Below are 17,311 nucleotides of genomic sequence, written 5' to 3' on the forward strand. Positions count from 1 at the left end.
ACTGGTGTTCCGGAACCCTACAGTGGAATGGGTGAACGTGTGGGCAAACATCAACAACCCGGTGTTGCCGTCGGATGTCAGTGCGCTCTGGTTTAAGATCGTCAACAACACCCTAGCGACGAACCAGCGGCTTGCCGACATTCATCTCCTTCCCTCTGCCAACTGTGGTAGATGTGGTGCTGTGGACACACGGGAACATCGTTTTGAGTGTGCATCGGTGTCGACGGTATGGCGGCTGTGTCAACGAATGGTCGCCCACATTAATCGAACGCCTCCTCACCTTGTGACTGTTCGTCGTGTGATAGTGCCTAACTTCAAAGCTTTCCCGCGGACGAAAAATAACGCCACTGTCTGGATCTTAGGGCATACGATTTATGCCCTTATCGATATGGCCGTCACTGATACTGTGATTTACCTGGATTATTTGTGGGCCCAGTATATGACACTGAAGGATTGCGTTCACTTTCGCGAACTGTTTGCGAATTTTTTGAAGGCGGCCTTGGATTACGGCTATGAAATGGAACTGCGGCAAACACCTTGAACTGAGATTTACTGAGCTGACGCGTTCTATTTTTACTTTCTTTTTCCTTCTTTTCTTTGTTTTATTTGCGTTATGGTTGGTGACTTGTGCCACACCCACACTACGGGTCGTTCTGGTTTTATCTCCAAGGGAGGAATGTCCTTTTACTTTTGAGGAATTTTATTTTGTTCACAAGACTTCATGGGTATTTTAGAAGATACAGCCTGTTTGTGTGGAACATTCATAGTTGCAGGAGTGTTTTTTTTTCCAATCTCTTAAATTCTGTTTCCGGACTGTCGCGATTTCATTTTATTACTTTCCTGTGATTTCTGTTTCTTTCGTGTGATGCACACATCGACATAAACTGTCATGTTGTGCTGTTGTCCTGCGTTGCCACCTGTTTTGTAACAACTCTCTGCTACATCGGAGTGACTGACGTTAGTCAGGAGGGACAATATATTTTTCTTTTAAGCGGAATATGAGTTTAGTTGAACTACGAGCAGAAGAGTTGAACCAGCGGAGGAAAGAAGACCGTCCACGAATTCCGCGATAAAATTTTTCTTAGTTCTCCATTTTTCTGTGGAAGAAGACACCACACTAACTGAGCAGAAGATGATTTTGTTTTAAGTTATACCACTGTTCCACGAAGTTCGACAGTCCAGCAAATATAGCGATGAAGCTCGCCGAAGAAGGCATATTTTGGTGAGAGTAAGGAGGGCTATAAGGGGAGTTGGGAGGCCAAAAAAAAAAAAAAAAAAAAAAAAAAAAAAAAAAAAAAAAAAAAAAAAAGTGGTAGAATGCTCGCCTGCCACGCGGGCGGCCCGGGTTCGATTCCCGGCCGATGCATCGTTTTGCTTTTCCCGCGGTGCCGTGTGGCTTGCGCGCTTGAGATGCACGATCCACAAGAATGTATAGCGGGATTCCCTTGAGAAGAACCGAGAACGCAGCACGCGCGGTTCCCCACTCAGACGCTCGCGTCATGTTCTGCGGACTGGCGTCGGCCTGGCCTCACAAGTTGCTGTGTCCAGGTGCCTCCGAGGCAATGAACTTGAACGACGGGGAGTACTGCCCATCGTTGCAAAAGCTGCAGCACCACCACAATCAACTGGGCCGGCAATGCACGTGTAGCAACAGAACACGTTATCCACCAAGTAGTGTATCTCTGCGTCTAACAATGGGTACGCTACTTGCCCAGTTCCCAGGACCAACGGTCCGCCCCGTGCCTCGGTAGCGCAGTAGTCAGCGCGTAAGTCTCATAATTTTAAGGTCGTGAGTTCGATCCTCACCCGGGGCATTTAATTTTCTGTGACTCACGGTGGTGCTGTCGCTAGGGCTCGAACTTATTTCTTGTTTGTTATCCACAACGTTTCAACGCTTCAGAGAGAAAATTTATACTTCCTGTTATTGATACTGACAGCTTTCCTTTTCCTCTTCTCCCAGTAGAGCATGAAGCCAAAAGCATTGCTCTGAGACTTTTGAGGTGCGCGCCTTGCCAGCCAGTATGCGCAATGACGTTCGCAAAGAGAGAAGGGTGCGAGAGACCATCCGATCCGTCGAACGGACGCCCAAATCCGGTGAGATCTAGTGGCTAGGATGCCTGGCTATCACCCCGGAGGCCCGGGCTCGATTGCCGGAACCGGAACGGAATTTTTTCCACACGAATCGTCTCAAGTTTCAGCAGTGCGTGCTGCCGTTTCCCGTCCTGCTCGCAGTACAGCTACTGTTTCGTGACCGCCAGCAGAACATAGACGGGCGAAGCAGACACACGGTGACCCTAGAAGTGGCGTGTGGCTTCATGCGACGTGTTTCCAGCGTAGGGCTGAGCAACCGTCCGCGTCGAGGCCCGTTAGCTCAGTTGGTTAGAGCGTCGTGCTAATAACGCGAAGGTCGTGGTGTTCGATCCCCCCACGGGCCAGTAGGCTTTTACTACTACGAAAAGGCAGCGCCGATTTCAGCTGGCGAGTGTGATGACCAAAAGATCATCGCCGTGCGTGGACGTTGGCAGAGGATCCGAACCCGACTCGTCGGGAAGCGCTGCAGCATTCGCTCGGCAATGGTCACAATATGTTGAATACGCTGGTTCTCATACGGCAAAGAGAAAATGAAAGAAAATGCCCGATTGCCGACGTGTAACAACTTTGGCCCTTGTCAGTGCTTGGGCGGGTGACCGCATGGGAACACAGGGTACTGTTGGCAATTTTGCTTCCTATTTTTCTTTCTCCTTTGTTTTCGCAGCTGCAGACCGATTCAGTGAGGGAGACGCCACCGTGAAATGAAGGGGCGTGCTGTGTGTCCACCGCCTCGCCTCTCCCTGCCTCTCTCAGTCGTTTCTCGTGCTTGTCGTTTTGATATAGGCCGACTGGAGAGCGTCAGCTCTCGCGTCAGCTGAGCAAAGTCGAGACAAGTCGAGACACACTGTAGGCTGGTCTGCAGCGAGTAAGAGGGAGAAAGAACATTAATTTAACGGCGCGTGGCAAAAGTACTCATACGCAAAGCTGAAAGCCTGCTGCGGTGGCCGGGAATCGAACCCGGATCAACTGCTTGCAAGGCAACTATGCTGACCTTTACACCACCACCGCACAACCGGGCGCCCCCACGCCGCGCTGTGTCGGCTTCCCGCCAGTCGGCAGCGGCCGAAGGTGATCGTAGCCCTAGGCGCATTACGAGGTAGGCTAGGGGAGCACATGCAGATGCATTCGCACGGCGTATCCATGCACATTTCGCACCCTTTGGCAAGAGTCGGCGCCGGCGACGCAAGAGGACGCAGAGGACGGCGTTCTGGCGGCATTTTTAGGCAGTACAGTGCAGGATTCAGCGTCTGCAGCATTTTCTCGACAGAATGCTACGGCGCTTGACGGCAGTCCCACGTTATCTCGAGACATCTGCTCGGGAAGCAGCGAAAGATTGCTACTGGTCTGAGCATCGGTGGTTCAGTGGTCCGCCCACGCTCTGAAGCGGCGCCCGTCTCTCTCGCGGCCATCCCGTATAAGATGTCCTACATACGGGAGTACTTTTTAACGAGGAGCTACGCTCTGTCAACGGCTACCGACAGACACAGGACCGCCCGCGGACTCTACGTTGCCCTGACTGGACAACCTCCGCGTCATAAACTGGTGTTCCGGAACCCTACAGTGGAATGGGTGAACGTGTGGGCAAACATCAACAACCCGGTGTTGCCGTCGGATGTCAGTGCGCTCTGGTTTAAGATCGTCAACAACACCCTAGCGACGAACCAGCGGCTTGCCGACATTCATCTCCTTCCCTCTGCCAACTGTGGTAGATGTGGTGCTGTGGACACACGGGAACATCGTTTTGAGTGTGCATCGGTGTCGACGGTATGGCGGCTGTGTCAACGAATGGTCGCCCACATTAATCGAACGCCTCCTCACCTTGTGACTGTTCGTCGTGTGATAGTGCCTAACTTCAAAGCTTTCCCGCGGACGAAAAATAACGCCACTGTCTGGATCTTAGGGCATACGATTTATGCCCTTATCGATATGGCCGTCACTGATACTGTGATTTACCTGGATTATTTGTGGGCCCAGTATATGACACTGAAGGATTGCGTTCACTTTCGCGAACTGTTTGCGAATTTTTTGAAGGCGGCCTTGGATTACGGCTATGAAATGGAACTGCGGCAAACACCTTGAACTGAGATTTACTGAGCTGACGCGTTCTATTTTTACTTTCTTTTTCCTTCTTTTCTTTGTTTTATTTGCGTTATGGTTGGTGACTTGTGCCACACCCACACTACGGGTCGTTCTGGTTTTATCTCCAAGGGAGGAATGTCCTTTTACTTTTGAGGAATTTTATTTTGTTCACAAGACTTCATGGGTATTTTAGAAGATACAGCCTGTTTGTGTGGAACATTCATAGTTGCAGGAGTGTTTTTTTTCCAATCTCTTAAATTCTGTTTCCGGACTGTCGCGATTTCATTTTATTACTTTCCTGTGATTTCTGTTTCTTTCGTGTGATGCACACATCGACATAAACTGTCATGTTGTGCTGTTGTCCTGCGTTGCCACCTGTTTTGTAACAACTCTCTGCTACATCGGAGTGACTGACGTTAGTCAGGAGGGACAATATATTTTTCTTTTAAGCGGAATATGAGTTTAGTTGAACTACGAGCAGAAGAGTTGAACCAGCGGAGGAAAGAAGACCGTCCACGAATTCCGCGATAAAATTTTTCTTAGTTCTCCATTTTTCTGTGGAAGAAGACACCACACTAACTGAGCAGAAGATGATTTTGTTTTAAGTTATACCACTGTTCCACGAAGTTCGACAGTCCAGCAAATATAGCGATGAAGCTCGCCGAAGAAGGCATATTTTGGTGAGAGTAAGGAGGGCTATAAGGGGAGTTGGGAGGCCAAAAAAAAAAAAAAAAAAAAAAAAAAAAAAAAAAAAAAAAAAAAAAAAAAAAAAGTGGTAGAATGCTCGCCTGCCACGCGGGCGGCCCGGGTTCGATTCCCGGCCGATGCATCGTTTTGCTTTTCCCGCGGTGCCGTGTGGCTTGCGCGCTTGAGATGCACGATCCACAAGAATGTATAGCGGGATTCCCTTGAGAAGAACCGAGAACGCAGCACGCGCGGTTCCCCACTCAGACGCTCGCGTCATGTTCTGCGGACTGGCGTCGGCCTGGCCTCACAAGTTGCTGTGTCCAGGTGCCTCCGAGGCAATGAACTTGAACGACGGGGAGTACTGCCCATCGTTGCAAAAGCTGCAGCACCACCACAATCAACTGGGCCGGCAATGCACGTGTAGCAACAGAACACGTTATCCACCAAGTAGTGTATCTCTGCGTCTAACAATGGGTACGCTACTTGCCCAGTTCCCAGGACCAACGGTCCGCCCCGTGCCTCGGTAGCGCAGTAGTCAGCGCGTAAGTCTCATAATTTTAAGGTCGTGAGTTCGATCCTCACCCGGGGCATTTAATTTTCTGTGACTCACGGTGGTGCTGTCGCTAGGGCTCGAACTTATTTCTTGTTTGTTATCCACAACGTTTCAACGCTTCAGAGAGAAAATTTATACTTCCTGTTATTGATACTGACAGCTTTCCTTTTCCTCTTCTCCCAGTAGAGCATGAAGCCAAAAGCATTGCTCTGAGACTTTTGAGGTGCGCGCCTTGCCAGCCAGTATGCGCAATGACGTTCGCAAAGAGAGAAGGGTGCGAGAGACCATCCGATCCGTCGAACGGACGCCCAAATCCGGTGAGATCTAGTGGCTAGGATGCCTGGCTATCACCCCGGAGGCCCGGGCTCGATTGCCGGAACCGGAACGGAATTTTTTCCACACGAATCGTCTCAAGTTTCAGCAGTGCGTGCTGCCGTTTCCCGTCCTGCTCGCAGTACAGCTACTGTTTCGTGACCGCCAGCAGAACATAGACGGGCGAAGCAGACACACGGTGACCCTAGAAGTGGCGTGTGGCTTCATGCGACGTGTTTCCAGCGTAGGGCTGAGCAACCGTCCGCGTCGAGGCCCGTTAGCTCAGTTGGTTAGAGCGTCGTGCTAATAACGCGAAGGTCGTGGTGTTCGATCCCCCCACGGGCCAGTAGGCTTTTACTACTACGAAAAGGCAGCGCCGATTTCAGCTGGCGAGTGTGATGACCAAAAGATCATCGCCGTGCGTGGACGTTGGCAGAGGATCCGAACCCGACTCGTCGGGAAGCGCTGCAGCATTCGCTCGGCAATGGTCACAATATGTTGAATACGCTGGTTCTCATACGGCAAAGAGAAAATGAAAGAAAATGCCCGATTGCCGACGTGTAACAACTTTGGCCCTTGTCAGTGCTTGGGCGGGTGACCGCATGGGAACACAGGGTACTGTTGGCAATTTTGCTTCCTATTTTTCTTTCTCCTTTGTTTTCGCAGCTGCAGACCGATTCAGTGAGGGAGACGCCACCGTGAAATGAAGGGGCGTGCTGTGTGTCCACCGCCTCGCCTCTCCCTGCCTCTCTCAGTCGTTTCTCGTGCTTGTCGTTTTGATATAGGCCGACTGGAGAGCGTCAGCTCTCGCGTCAGCTGAGCAAAGTCGAGACAAGTCGAGACACACTGTAGGCTGGTCTGCAGCGAGTAAGAGGGAGAAAGAACATTAATTTAACGGCGCGTGGCAAAAGTACTCATACGCAAAGCTGAAAGCCTGCTGCGGTGGCCGGGAATCGAACCCGGATCAACTGCTTGCAAGGCAACTATGCTGACCTTTACACCACCACCGCACAACCGGGCGCCCCCACGCCGCGCTGTGTCGGCTTCCCGCCAGTCGGCAGCGGCCGAAGGTGATCGTAGCCCTAGGCGCATTACGAGGTAGGCTAGGGGAGCACATGCAGATGCATTCGCACGGCGTATCCATGCACATTTCGCACCCTTTGGCAAGAGTCGGCGCCGGCGACGCAAGAGGACGCAGAGGACGGCGTTCTGGCGGCATTTTTAGGCAGTACAGTGCAGGATTCAGCGTCTGCAGCATTTTCTCGACAGAATGCTACGGCGCTTGACGGCAGTCCCACGTTATCTCGAGACATCTGCTCGGGAAGCAGCGAAAGATTGCTACTGGTCTGAGCATCGGTGGTTCAGTGGTCCGCCCACGCTCTGAAGCGGCGCCCGTCTCTCTCGCGGCCATCCCGTATAAGATGTCCTACATACGGGAGTACTTTTTAACGAGGAGCTACGCTCTGTCAACGGCTACCGACAGACACAGGACCGCCCGCGGACTCTACGTTGCCCTGACTGGACAACCTCCGCGTCATAAACTGGTGTTCCGGAACCCTACAGTGGAATGGGTGAACGTGTGGGCAAACATCAACAACCCGGTGTTGCCGTCGGATGTCAGTGCGCTCTGGTTTAAGATCGTCAACAACACCCTAGCGACGAACCAGCGGCTTGCCGACATTCATCTCCTTCCCTCTGCCAACTGTGGTAGATGTGGTGCTGTGGACACACGGGAACATCGTTTTGAGTGTGCATCGGTGTCGACGGTATGGCGGCTGTGTCAACGAATGGTCGCCCACATTAATCGAACGCCTCCTCACCTTGTGACTGTTCGTCGTGTGATAGTGCCTAACTTCAAAGCTTTCCCGCGGACGAAAAATAACGCCACTGTCTGGATCTTAGGGCATACGATTTATGCCCTTATCGATATGGCCGTCACTGATACTGTGATTTACCTGGATTATTTGTGGGCCCAGTATATGACACTGAAGGATTGCGTTCACTTTCGCGAACTGTTTGCGAATTTTTTGAAGGCGGCCTTGGATTACGGCTATGAAATGGAACTGCGGCAAACACCTTGAACTGAGATTTACTGAGCTGACGCGTTCTATTTTTACTTCCTTTTTCCTTCTTTTCTTTGTTTTATTTGCGTTATGGTTGGTGACTTGTGCCACACCCACACTACGGGTCGTTCTGGTTTTATCTCCAAGGGAGGAATGTCCTTTTACTTTTGAGGAATTTTATTTTGTTCACAAGACTTCATGGGTATTTTAGAAGATACAGCCTGTTTGTGTGGAACATTCATAGTTGCAGGAGTGTTTTTTTTCCAATCTCTTAAATTCTGTTTCCGGACTGTCGCGATTTCATTTTATTACTTTCCTGTGATTTCTGTTTCTTTCGTGTGATGCACACATCGACATAAACTGTCATGTTGTGCTGTTGTCCTGCGTTGCCACCTGTTTTGTAACAACTCTCTGCTACATCGGAGTGACTGACGTTAGTCAGGAGGGACAATATATTTTTCTTTTAAGCGGAATATGAGTTTAGTTGAACTACGAGCAGAAGAGTTGAACCAGCGGAGGAAAGAAGACCGTCCACGAATTCCGCGATAAAATTTTTCTTAGTTCTCCATTTTTCTGTGGAAGAAGACACCACACTAACTGAGCAGAAGATGATTTTGTTTTAAGTTATACCACTGTTCCACGAAGTTCGACAGTCCAGCAAATATAGCGATGAAGCTCGCCGAAGAAGGCATATTTTGGTGAGAGTAAGGAGGGCTATAAGGGGAGTTGGGAGGCCAAAAAAAAAAAAAAAAAAAAAAAAAAAAAAAAAAAAAAAAAAGTGGTAGAATGCTCGCCTGCCACGCGGGCGGCCCGGGTTCGATTCCCGGCCGATGCATCGTTTTGCTTTTCCCGCGGTGCCGTGTGGCTTGCGCGCTTGAGATGCACGATCCACAAGAATGTATAGCGGGATTCCCTTGAGAAGAACCGAGAACGCAGCACGCGCGGTTCCCCACTCAGACGCTCGCGTCATGTTCTGCGGACTGGCGTCGGCCTGGCCTCACAAGTTGCTGTGTCCAGGTGCCTCCGAGGCAATGAACTTGAACGACGGGGAGTACTGCCCATCGTTGCAAAAGCTGCAGCACCACCACAATCAACTGGGCCGGCAATGCACGTGTAGCAACAGAACACGTTATCCACCAAGTAGTGTATCTCTGCGTCTAACAATGGGTACGCTACTTGCCCAGTTCCCAGGACCAACGGTCCGCCCCGTGCCTCGGTAGCGCAGTAGTCAGCGCGTAAGTCTCATAATTTTAAGGTCGTGAGTTCGATCCTCACCCGGGGCATTTAATTTTCTGTGACTCACGGTGGTGCTGTCGCTAGGGCTCGAACTTATTTCTTGTTTGTTATCCACAACGTTTCAACGCTTCAGAGAGAAAATTTATACTTCCTGTTATTGATACTGACAGCTTTCCTTTTCCTCTTCTCCCAGTAGAGCATGAAGCCAAAAGCATTGCTCTGAGACTTTTGAGGTGCGCGCCTTGCCAGCCAGTATGCGCAATGACGTTCGCAAAGAGAGAAGGGTGCGAGAGACCATCCGATCCGTCGAACGGACGCCCAAATCCGGTGAGATCTAGTGGCTAGGATGCCTGGCTATCACCCCGGAGGCCCGGGCTCGATTGCCGGAACCGGAACGGAATTTTTTCCACACGAATCGTCTCAAGTTTCAGCAGTGCGTGCTGCCGTTTCCCGTCCTGCTCGCAGTACAGCTACTGTTTCGTGACCGCCAGCAGAACATAGACGGGCGAAGCAGACACACGGTGACCCTAGAAGTGGCGTGTGGCTTCATGCGACGTGTTTCCAGCGTAGGGCTGAGCAACCGTCCGCGTCGAGGCCCGTTAGCTCAGTTGGTTAGAGCGTCGTGCTAATAACGCGAAGGTCGTGGTGTTCGATCCCCCCACGGGCCAGTAGGCTTTTACTACTACGAAAAGGCAGCGCCGATTTCAGCTGGCGAGTGTGATGACCAAAAGATCATCGCCGTGCGTGGACGTTGGCAGAGGATCCGAACCCGACTCGTCGGGAAGCGCTGCAGCATTCGCTCGGCAATGGTCACAATATGTTGAATACGCTGGTTCTCATACGGCAAAGAGAAAATGAAAGAAAATGCCCGATTGCCGACGTGTAACAACTTTGGCCCTTGTCAGTGCTTGGGCGGGTGACCGCATGGGAACACAGGGTACTGTTGGCAATTTTGCTTCCTATTTTTCTTTCTCCTTTGTTTTCGCAGCTGCAGACCGATTCAGTGAGGGAGACGCCACCGTGAAATGAAGGGGCGTGCTGTGTGTCCACCGCCTCGCCTCTCCCTGCCTCTCTCAGTCGTTTCTCGTGCTTGTCGTTTTGATATAGGCCGACTGGAGAGCGTCAGCTCTCGCGTCAGCTGAGCAAAGTCGAGACAAGTCGAGACACACTGTAGGCTGGTCTGCAGCGAGTAAGAGGGAGAAAGAACATTAATTTAACGGCGCGTGGCAAAAGTACTCATACGCAAAGCTGAAAGCCTGCTGCGGTGGCCGGGAATCGAACCCGGATCAACTGCTTGCAAGGCAACTATGCTGACCTTTACACCACCACCGCACAACCGGGCGCCCCCACGCCGCGCTGTGTCGGCTTCCCGCCAGTCGGCAGCGGCCGAAGGTGATCGTAGCCCTAGGCGCATTACGAGGTAGGCTAGGGGAGCACATGCAGATGCATTCGCACGGCGTATCCATGCACATTTCGCACCCTTTGGCAAGAGTCGGCGCCGGCGACGCAAGAGGACGCAGAGGACGGCGTTCTGGCGGCATTTTTAGGCAGTACAGTGCAGGATTCAGCGTCTGCAGCATTTTCTCGACAGAATGCTACGGCGCTTGACGGCAGTCCCACGTTATCTCGAGACATCTGCTCGGGAAGCAGCGAAAGATTGCTACTGGTCTGAGCATCGGTGGTTCAGTGGTCCGCCCACGCTCTGAAGCGGCGCCCGTCTCTCTCGCGGCCATCCCGTATAAGATGTCCTACATACGGGAGTACTTTTTAACGAGGAGCTACGCTCTGTCAACGGCTACCGACAGACACAGGACCGCCCGCGGACTCTACGTTGCCCTGACTGGACAACCTCCGCGTCATAAACTGGTGTTCCGGAACCCTACAGTGGAATGGGTGAACGTGTGGGCAAACATCAACAACCCGGTGTTGCCGTCGGATGTCAGTGCGCTCTGGTTTAAGATCGTCAACAACACCCTAGCGACGAACCAGCGGCTTGCCGACATTCATCTCCTTCCCTCTGCCAACTGTGGTAGATGTGGTGCTGTGGACACACGGGAACATCGTTTTGAGTGTGCATCGGTGTCGACGGTATGGCGGCTGTGTCAACGAATGGTCGCCCACATTAATCGAACGCCTCCTCACCTTGTGACTGTTCGTCGTGTGATAGTGCCTAACTTCAAAGCTTTCCCGCGGACGAAAAATAACGCCACTGTCTGGATCTTAGGGCATACGATTTATGCCCTTATCGATATGGCCGTCACTGATACTGTGATTTACCTGGATTATTTGTGGGCCCAGTATATGACACTGAAGGATTGCGTTCACTTTCGCGAACTGTTTGCGAATTTTTTGAAGGCGGCCTTGGATTACGGCTATGAAATGGAACTGCGGCAAACACCTTGAACTGAGATTTACTGAGCTGACGCGTTCTATTTTTACTTTCTTTTTCCTTCTTTTCTTTGTTTTATTTGCGTTATGGTTGGTGACTTGTGCCACACCCACACTACGGGTCGTTCTGGTTTTATCTCCAAGGGAGGAATGTCCTTTTACTTTTGAGGAATTTTATTTTGTTCACAAGACTTCATGGGTATTTTAGAAGATACAGCCTGTTTGTGTGGAACATTCATAGTTGCAGGAGTGTTTTTTTTCCAATCTCTTAAATTCTGTTTCCGGACTGTCGCGATTTCATTTTATTACTTTCCTGTGATTTCTGTTTCTTTCGTGTGATGCACACATCGACATAAACTGTCATGTTGTGCTGTTGTCCTGCGTTGCCACCTGTTTTGTAACAACTCTCTGCTACATCGGAGTGACTGACGTTAGTCAGGAGGGACAATATATTTTTCTTTTAAGCGGAATATGAGTTTAGTTGAACTACGAGCAGAAGAGTTGAACCAGCGGAGGAAAGAAGACCGTCCACGAATTCCGCGATAAAATTTTTCTTAGTTCTCCATTTTTCTGTGGAAGAAGACACCACACTAACTGAGCAGAAGATGATTTTGTTTTAAGTTATACCACTGTTCCACGAAGTTCGACAGTCCAGCAAATATAGCGATGAAGCTCGCCGAAGAAGGCATATTTTGGTGAGAGTAAGGAGGGCTATAAGGGGAGTTGGGAGGCCAAAAAAAAAAAAAAAAAAAAAAAAAAAAAAAAAAAAAAAAAGTGGTAGAATGCTCGCCTGCCACGCGGGCGGCCCGGGTTCGATTCCCGGCCGATGCATCGTTTTGCTTTTCCCGCGGTGCCGTGTGGCTTGCGCGCTTGAGATGCACGATCCACAAGAATGTATAGCGGGATTCCCTTGAGAAGAACCGAGAACGCAGCACGCGCGGTTCCCCACTCAGACGCTCGCGTCATGTTCTGCGGACTGGCGTCGGCCTGGCCTCACAAGTTGCTGTGTCCAGGTGCCTCCGAGGCAATGAACTTGAACGACGGGGAGTACTGCCCATCGTTGCAAAAGCTGCAGCACCACCACAATCAACTGGGCCGGCAATGCACGTGTAGCAACAGAACACGTTATCCACCAAGTAGTGTATCTCTGCGTCTAACAATGGGTACGCTACTTGCCCAGTTCCCAGGACCAACGGTCCGCCCCGTGCCTCGGTAGCGCAGTAGTCAGCGCGTAAGTCTCATAATTTTAAGGTCGTGAGTTCGATCCTCACCCGGGGCATTTAATTTTCTGTGACTCACGGTGGTGCTGTCGCTAGGGCTCGAACTTATTTCTTGTTTGTTATCCACAACGTTTCAACGCTTCAGAGAGAAAATTTATACTTCCTGTTATTGATACTGACAGCTTTCCTTTTCCTCTTCTCCCAGTAGAGCATGAAGCCAAAAGCATTGCTCTGAGACTTTTGAGGTGCGCGCCTTGCCAGCCAGTATGCGCAATGACGTTCGCAAAGAGAGAAGGGTGCGAGAGACCATCCGATCCGTCGAACGGACGCCCAAATCCGGTGAGATCTAGTGGCTAGGATGCCTGGCTATCACCCCGGAGGCCCGGGCTCGATTGCCGGAACCGGAACGGAATTTTTTCCACACGAATCGTCTCAAGTTTCAGCAGTGCGTGCTGCCGTTTCCCGTCCTGCTCGCAGTACAGCTACTGTTTCGTGACCGCCAGCAGAACATAGACGGGCGAAGCAGACACACGGTGACCCTAGAAGTGGCGTGTGGCTTCATGCGACGTGTTTCCAGCGTAGGGCTGAGCAACCGTCCGCGTCGAGGCCCGTTAGCTCAGTTGGTTAGAGCGTCGTGCTAATAACGCGAAGGTCGTGGTGTTCGATCCCCCCACGGGCCAGTAGGCTTTTACTACTACGAAAAGGCAGCGCCGATTTCAGCTGGCGAGTGTGATGACCAAAAGATCATCGCCGTGCGTGGACGTTGGCAGAGGATCCGAACCCGACTCGTCGGGAAGCGCTGCAGCATTCGCTCGGCAATGGTCACAATATGTTGAATACGCTGGTTCTCATACGGCAAAGAGAAAATGAAAGAAAATGCCCGATTGCCGACGTGTAACAACTTGGCCCTTGTCAGTGCTTGGGCGGGTGACCGCATGGAACACAGGGTACTGTTGGCAATTTGCTTCCTATTTTTCTTTCTCCTTTGTTTTCGCAGCTGCAGACCGATTCAGTGAGGGAGACGCCACCGTGAAATGAAGGGGCGTGCTGTGTGTCCACCGCCTCGCCTCTCCCTGCCTCTCTCAGTCGTTTCTCGTGCTTGTCGTTTTGATATAGGCCGACTGGAGAGCGTCAGCTCTCGCGTCAGCTGAGCAAAGTCGAGACAAGTCGAGACACACTGTAGGCTGGTCTGCAGCGAGTAAGAGGGAGAAAGAACATTAATTTAACGGCGCGTGGCAAAAGTACTCATACGCAAAGCTGAAAGCCTGCTGCGGTGGCCGGGAATCGAACCCGGATCAACTGCTTGCAAGGCAACTATGCTGACCTTTACACCACCACCGCACAACCGGGCGCCCCCACGCCGCGCTGTGTCGGCTTCCCGCCAGTCGGCAGCGGCCGAAGGTGATCGTAGCCCTAGGCGCATTACGAGGTAGGCTAGGGGAGCACATGCAGATGCATTCGCACGGCGTATCCATGCACATTTCGCACCCTTTGGCAAGAGTCGGCGCCGGCGACGCAAGAGGACGCAGAGGACGGCGTTCTGGCGGCATTTTTAGGCAGTACAGTGCAGGATTCAGCGTCTGCAGCATTTTCTTCGACAGAATGCTACGGCGCTTGACGGCAGTCCCCACGTTATCTCGAGACATCTGCTCGGGAAGCAGCGAAAGATTGCTACTGGTCTGAGCATCGGTGGTTCAGTGGTCCGCCCACGCTCTGAAGCGGCGCCCCGTCTCTCTCGCGGCCATCCCGTATAAGATGTCCTACATACGGGAGTACTTTTTAACGAGGAGCTACGCTCTGTCAACGGCTACCGACAGACACAGGACCGCCCGCGGACTCTACGTTGCCCTGACTGGACAACCTCCGCGTCATAAACTGGTGTTCCGGAACCCTACAGTGGAATGGGTGAACGTGTGGGCAAACATCAACAACCCGGTGTTGCCGTCGGATGTCAGTGCGCTCTGGTTTAAGATCGTCAACAACACCCTAGCGACGAACAGCGGCTTGCCGACATTCATCTCCTTCCCTCTGCCAACTGTGGTAGATGTGGTGCTGTGGACACACGGGAACATCGTTTTGAGTGTGCATCGGTGTCGACGGTATGGCGGCTGTGTCAACGAATGGTCGCCCACATTAATCGAACGCCTCCTCACCTTGTGACTGTTCGTCGTGTGATAGTGCCTAACTTCAAAGCTTTCCCGCGGACGAAAAATAACGCCACTGTCTGGATCTTAGGGCATACGATTTATGCCCTTATCGATATGGCCGTCACTGATACTGTGATTTACCTGGATTATTTGTGGGCCCAGTATATGACACTGAAGGATTGCGTTCACTTTCGCGAACTGTTTGCGAATTTTTTGAAGGCGGCCTTGGATTACGGCTATGAAATGGAACTGCGGCAAACACCTTGAACTGAGATTTACTGAGCTGACGCGTTCTATTTTTACTTTCTTTTTCCTTCTTTTCTTTGTTTTATTTGCGTTATGGTTGGTGACTTGTGCCACACCCACACTACGGGTCGTTCTGGTTTTATCTCCAAGGGAGGAATGTCCTTTTACTTTTGAGGAATTTTATTTTGTTCACAAGACTTCATGGGTATTTTAGAAGATACAGCCTGTTTGTGTGGAACATTCATAGTTGCAGGAGTGTTTTTTTTCCAATCTCTTAAATTCTGTTTCCGGACTGTCGCGATTTCATTTTATTACTTTCCTGTGATTTCTGTTTCTTTCGTGTGATGCACACATCGACATAAACTGTCATGTTGTGCTGTTGTCCTGCGTTGCCACCTGTTTTGTAACAACTCTCTGCTACATCGGAGTGACTGACGTTAGTCAGGAGGGACAATATATTTTTCTTTTAAGCGGAATATGAGTTTAGTTGAACTACGAGCAGAAGAGTTGAACCAGCGGAGAAAGAAGACCGTCCACGAATTCCGCGATAAAATTTTTCTTAGTTCTCCATTTTTCTGTGGAAGAAGACACCACACTAACTGAGCAGAAGATGATTTGTTTTAAGTTATACCACTGTTCCACGAAGTTCGACAGTCCAGCAAATATAGCGATGAAGCTCGCCGAAGAAGGCATATTTTGGTGAGAGTAAGGAGGGCTATAAGGGGAGTTGGGAGGCCAAAAAAAAAAAAAAAAAAAAAAAAAAAAAAAAAAAAAAAAAAAAAGTGGTAGAATGCTCGCCTGCCACGCGGGCGGCCCGGGTTCGATTCCCGGCCGATGCATCGTTTTGCTTTTCCCGCGGTGCCGTGTGGCTTGCGCGCTTGAGATGCACGATCCACAAGAATGTATAGCGGGATTCCCTTGAGAAGAACCGAGAACGCAGCACGCGCGGTTCCCCACTCAGACGCTCGCGTCATGTTCTGCGGACTGGCGTCGGCCTGGCCTCACAAGTTGCTGTGTCCAGGTGCCTCCGAGGCAATGAACTTGAACGACGGGGAGTACTGCCCATCGTTGCAAAAGCTGCAGCACCACCACAATCAACTGGGCCGGCAATGCACGTGTAGCAACAGAACACGTTATCCACCAAGTAGTGTATCTCTGCGTCTAACAATGGGTACGCTACTTGCCCAGTTCCCAGGACCAACGGTCCGCCCCGTGCCTCGGTAGCGCAGTAGTCAGCGCGTAAGTCTCATAATTTTAAGGTCGTGAGTTCGATCCTCACCCGGGGCATTTAATTTTCTGTGACTCACGGTGGTGCTGTCGCTAGGGCTCGAACTTATTTCTTGTTTGTTATCCACAACGTTTCAACGCTTCAGAGAGAAAAATTTATACTTCCTGTTATTGATACTGACAGCTTTCCTTTTCCTCTTCTCCCAGTAGAGCATGAAGCCAAAAGCATTGCTCTGAGACTTTTGAGGTGCGCGCCTTGCCAGCCAGTATGCGCAATGACGTTCGCAAAGAGAGAAGGGTGCGAGAGACCATCCGATCCGTCGAACGGACGCCCAAATCCGGTGAGATCTAGTGGCTAGGATGCCTGGCTATCACCCCGGAGGCCCGGGCTCGATTGCCGGAACCGGAACGGAATTTTTTCCACACGAATCGTCTCAAGTTTCAGCAGTGCGTGCTGCCGTTTCCCGTCCTGCTCGCAGTACAGCTACTGTTTCGTGACCGCCAGCAGAACATAGACGGGCGAAGCAGACACACGGTGACCCTAGAAGTGGCGTGTGGCTTCATGCGACGTGTTTCCAGCGTAGGGCTGAGCAACCGTCCGCGTCGAGGCCCGTTAGCTCAGTTGGTTAGAAGCGTCGTGCTAATAACGCGAAGGTCGTGGTGTTCGATCCCCCCACGGGCCAGTAGGCTTTTACTACTACGAAAAGGCAGCGCCGATTTCAGCTGGCGAGTGTGATGACCAAAAGATCATCGCCGTGCGTGGACGTTGGCAGAGGATCCGAACCCGACTCGTCGGGAAGCGCTGCAGCATTCGCTCGGCAATGGTCACAATATGTTGAATACGCTGGTTCTCATACGGCAAAGAGAAAATGAAAGAAAATGCCCGATTGCCGACGTGTAACAACTTTGGCCCTTGTCAGTGCTTGGGCGGGTGACCGCATGGGAACACAGGGTACTGTTGGCAATTTTGCTTCCTATTTTTCTTTCTCCTTTGTTTTCGCAGCTGCAGACCGATTCAGTGAGGGAGACGCCACCGTGAAATGAAGGGGCGTGCTGTGTGTC

At 51.2% G+C, this 17,311-nt stretch overlaps 14 non-coding genes across 14 annotated transcripts; 10 read left to right on the forward strand and 4 right to left on the reverse strand.

The window, feature by feature from the left end:
- Positions 1-1,741: 1,741 nt before the first annotated feature.
- Trnam-cau lies at positions 1,742-1,814 on the forward strand. Its single transcript has one exon. It is a non-coding gene; the product is annotated as a tRNA-Met (tRNA).
- A 546-nt stretch (positions 1,815-2,360) lies between these two features.
- Positions 2,361-2,435, forward strand: Trnai-aau. The gene has a single exon. It is a non-coding gene; the product is annotated as a tRNA-Ile (tRNA).
- A 592-nt stretch (positions 2,436-3,027) lies between these two features.
- Positions 3,028-3,099, reverse strand: Trnaa-ugc. The gene has a single exon. It is a non-coding gene; the product is annotated as a tRNA-Ala (tRNA).
- Positions 3,100-5,374: 2,275 nt separating this feature from the next.
- On the forward strand, positions 5,375-5,447 carry Trnam-cau. The gene has a single exon. It is a non-coding gene; the product is annotated as a tRNA-Met (tRNA).
- A 546-nt stretch (positions 5,448-5,993) lies between these two features.
- Trnai-aau lies at positions 5,994-6,068 on the forward strand. The gene has a single exon. It is a non-coding gene; the product is annotated as a tRNA-Ile (tRNA).
- A 592-nt stretch (positions 6,069-6,660) lies between these two features.
- Trnaa-ugc lies at positions 6,661-6,732 on the reverse strand. Its single transcript has one exon. It is a non-coding gene; the product is annotated as a tRNA-Ala (tRNA).
- A 2,263-nt stretch (positions 6,733-8,995) lies between these two features.
- On the forward strand, positions 8,996-9,068 carry Trnam-cau. Its single transcript has one exon. It is a non-coding gene; the product is annotated as a tRNA-Met (tRNA).
- A 546-nt stretch (positions 9,069-9,614) lies between these two features.
- Trnai-aau lies at positions 9,615-9,689 on the forward strand. Its single transcript has one exon. It is a non-coding gene; the product is annotated as a tRNA-Ile (tRNA).
- A 592-nt stretch (positions 9,690-10,281) lies between these two features.
- Trnaa-ugc lies at positions 10,282-10,353 on the reverse strand. The gene has a single exon. It is a non-coding gene; the product is annotated as a tRNA-Ala (tRNA).
- A 2,262-nt stretch (positions 10,354-12,615) lies between these two features.
- On the forward strand, positions 12,616-12,688 carry Trnam-cau. The gene has a single exon. It is a non-coding gene; the product is annotated as a tRNA-Met (tRNA).
- A 546-nt stretch (positions 12,689-13,234) lies between these two features.
- Positions 13,235-13,309, forward strand: Trnai-aau. The gene has a single exon. It is a non-coding gene; the product is annotated as a tRNA-Ile (tRNA).
- Positions 13,310-13,898: 589 nt separating this feature from the next.
- On the reverse strand, positions 13,899-13,970 carry Trnaa-ugc. The gene has a single exon. It is a non-coding gene; the product is annotated as a tRNA-Ala (tRNA).
- A 2,266-nt stretch (positions 13,971-16,236) lies between these two features.
- Positions 16,237-16,309, forward strand: Trnam-cau. Its single transcript has one exon. It is a non-coding gene; the product is annotated as a tRNA-Met (tRNA).
- Positions 16,310-16,856: 547 nt separating this feature from the next.
- Trnai-aau lies at positions 16,857-16,932 on the forward strand. The gene has a single exon. It is a non-coding gene; the product is annotated as a tRNA-Ile (tRNA).
- Positions 16,933-17,311: the final 379 nt, after the last annotated feature.

This window comes from Schistocerca piceifrons, unplaced genomic scaffold (genome assembly GCF_021461385.2).
Source record: "Schistocerca piceifrons isolate TAMUIC-IGC-003096 unplaced genomic scaffold, iqSchPice1.1 HiC_scaffold_570, whole genome shotgun sequence".
Lineage (NCBI taxonomy): Eukaryota > Metazoa > Arthropoda > Insecta > Orthoptera > Acrididae > Schistocerca > Schistocerca piceifrons.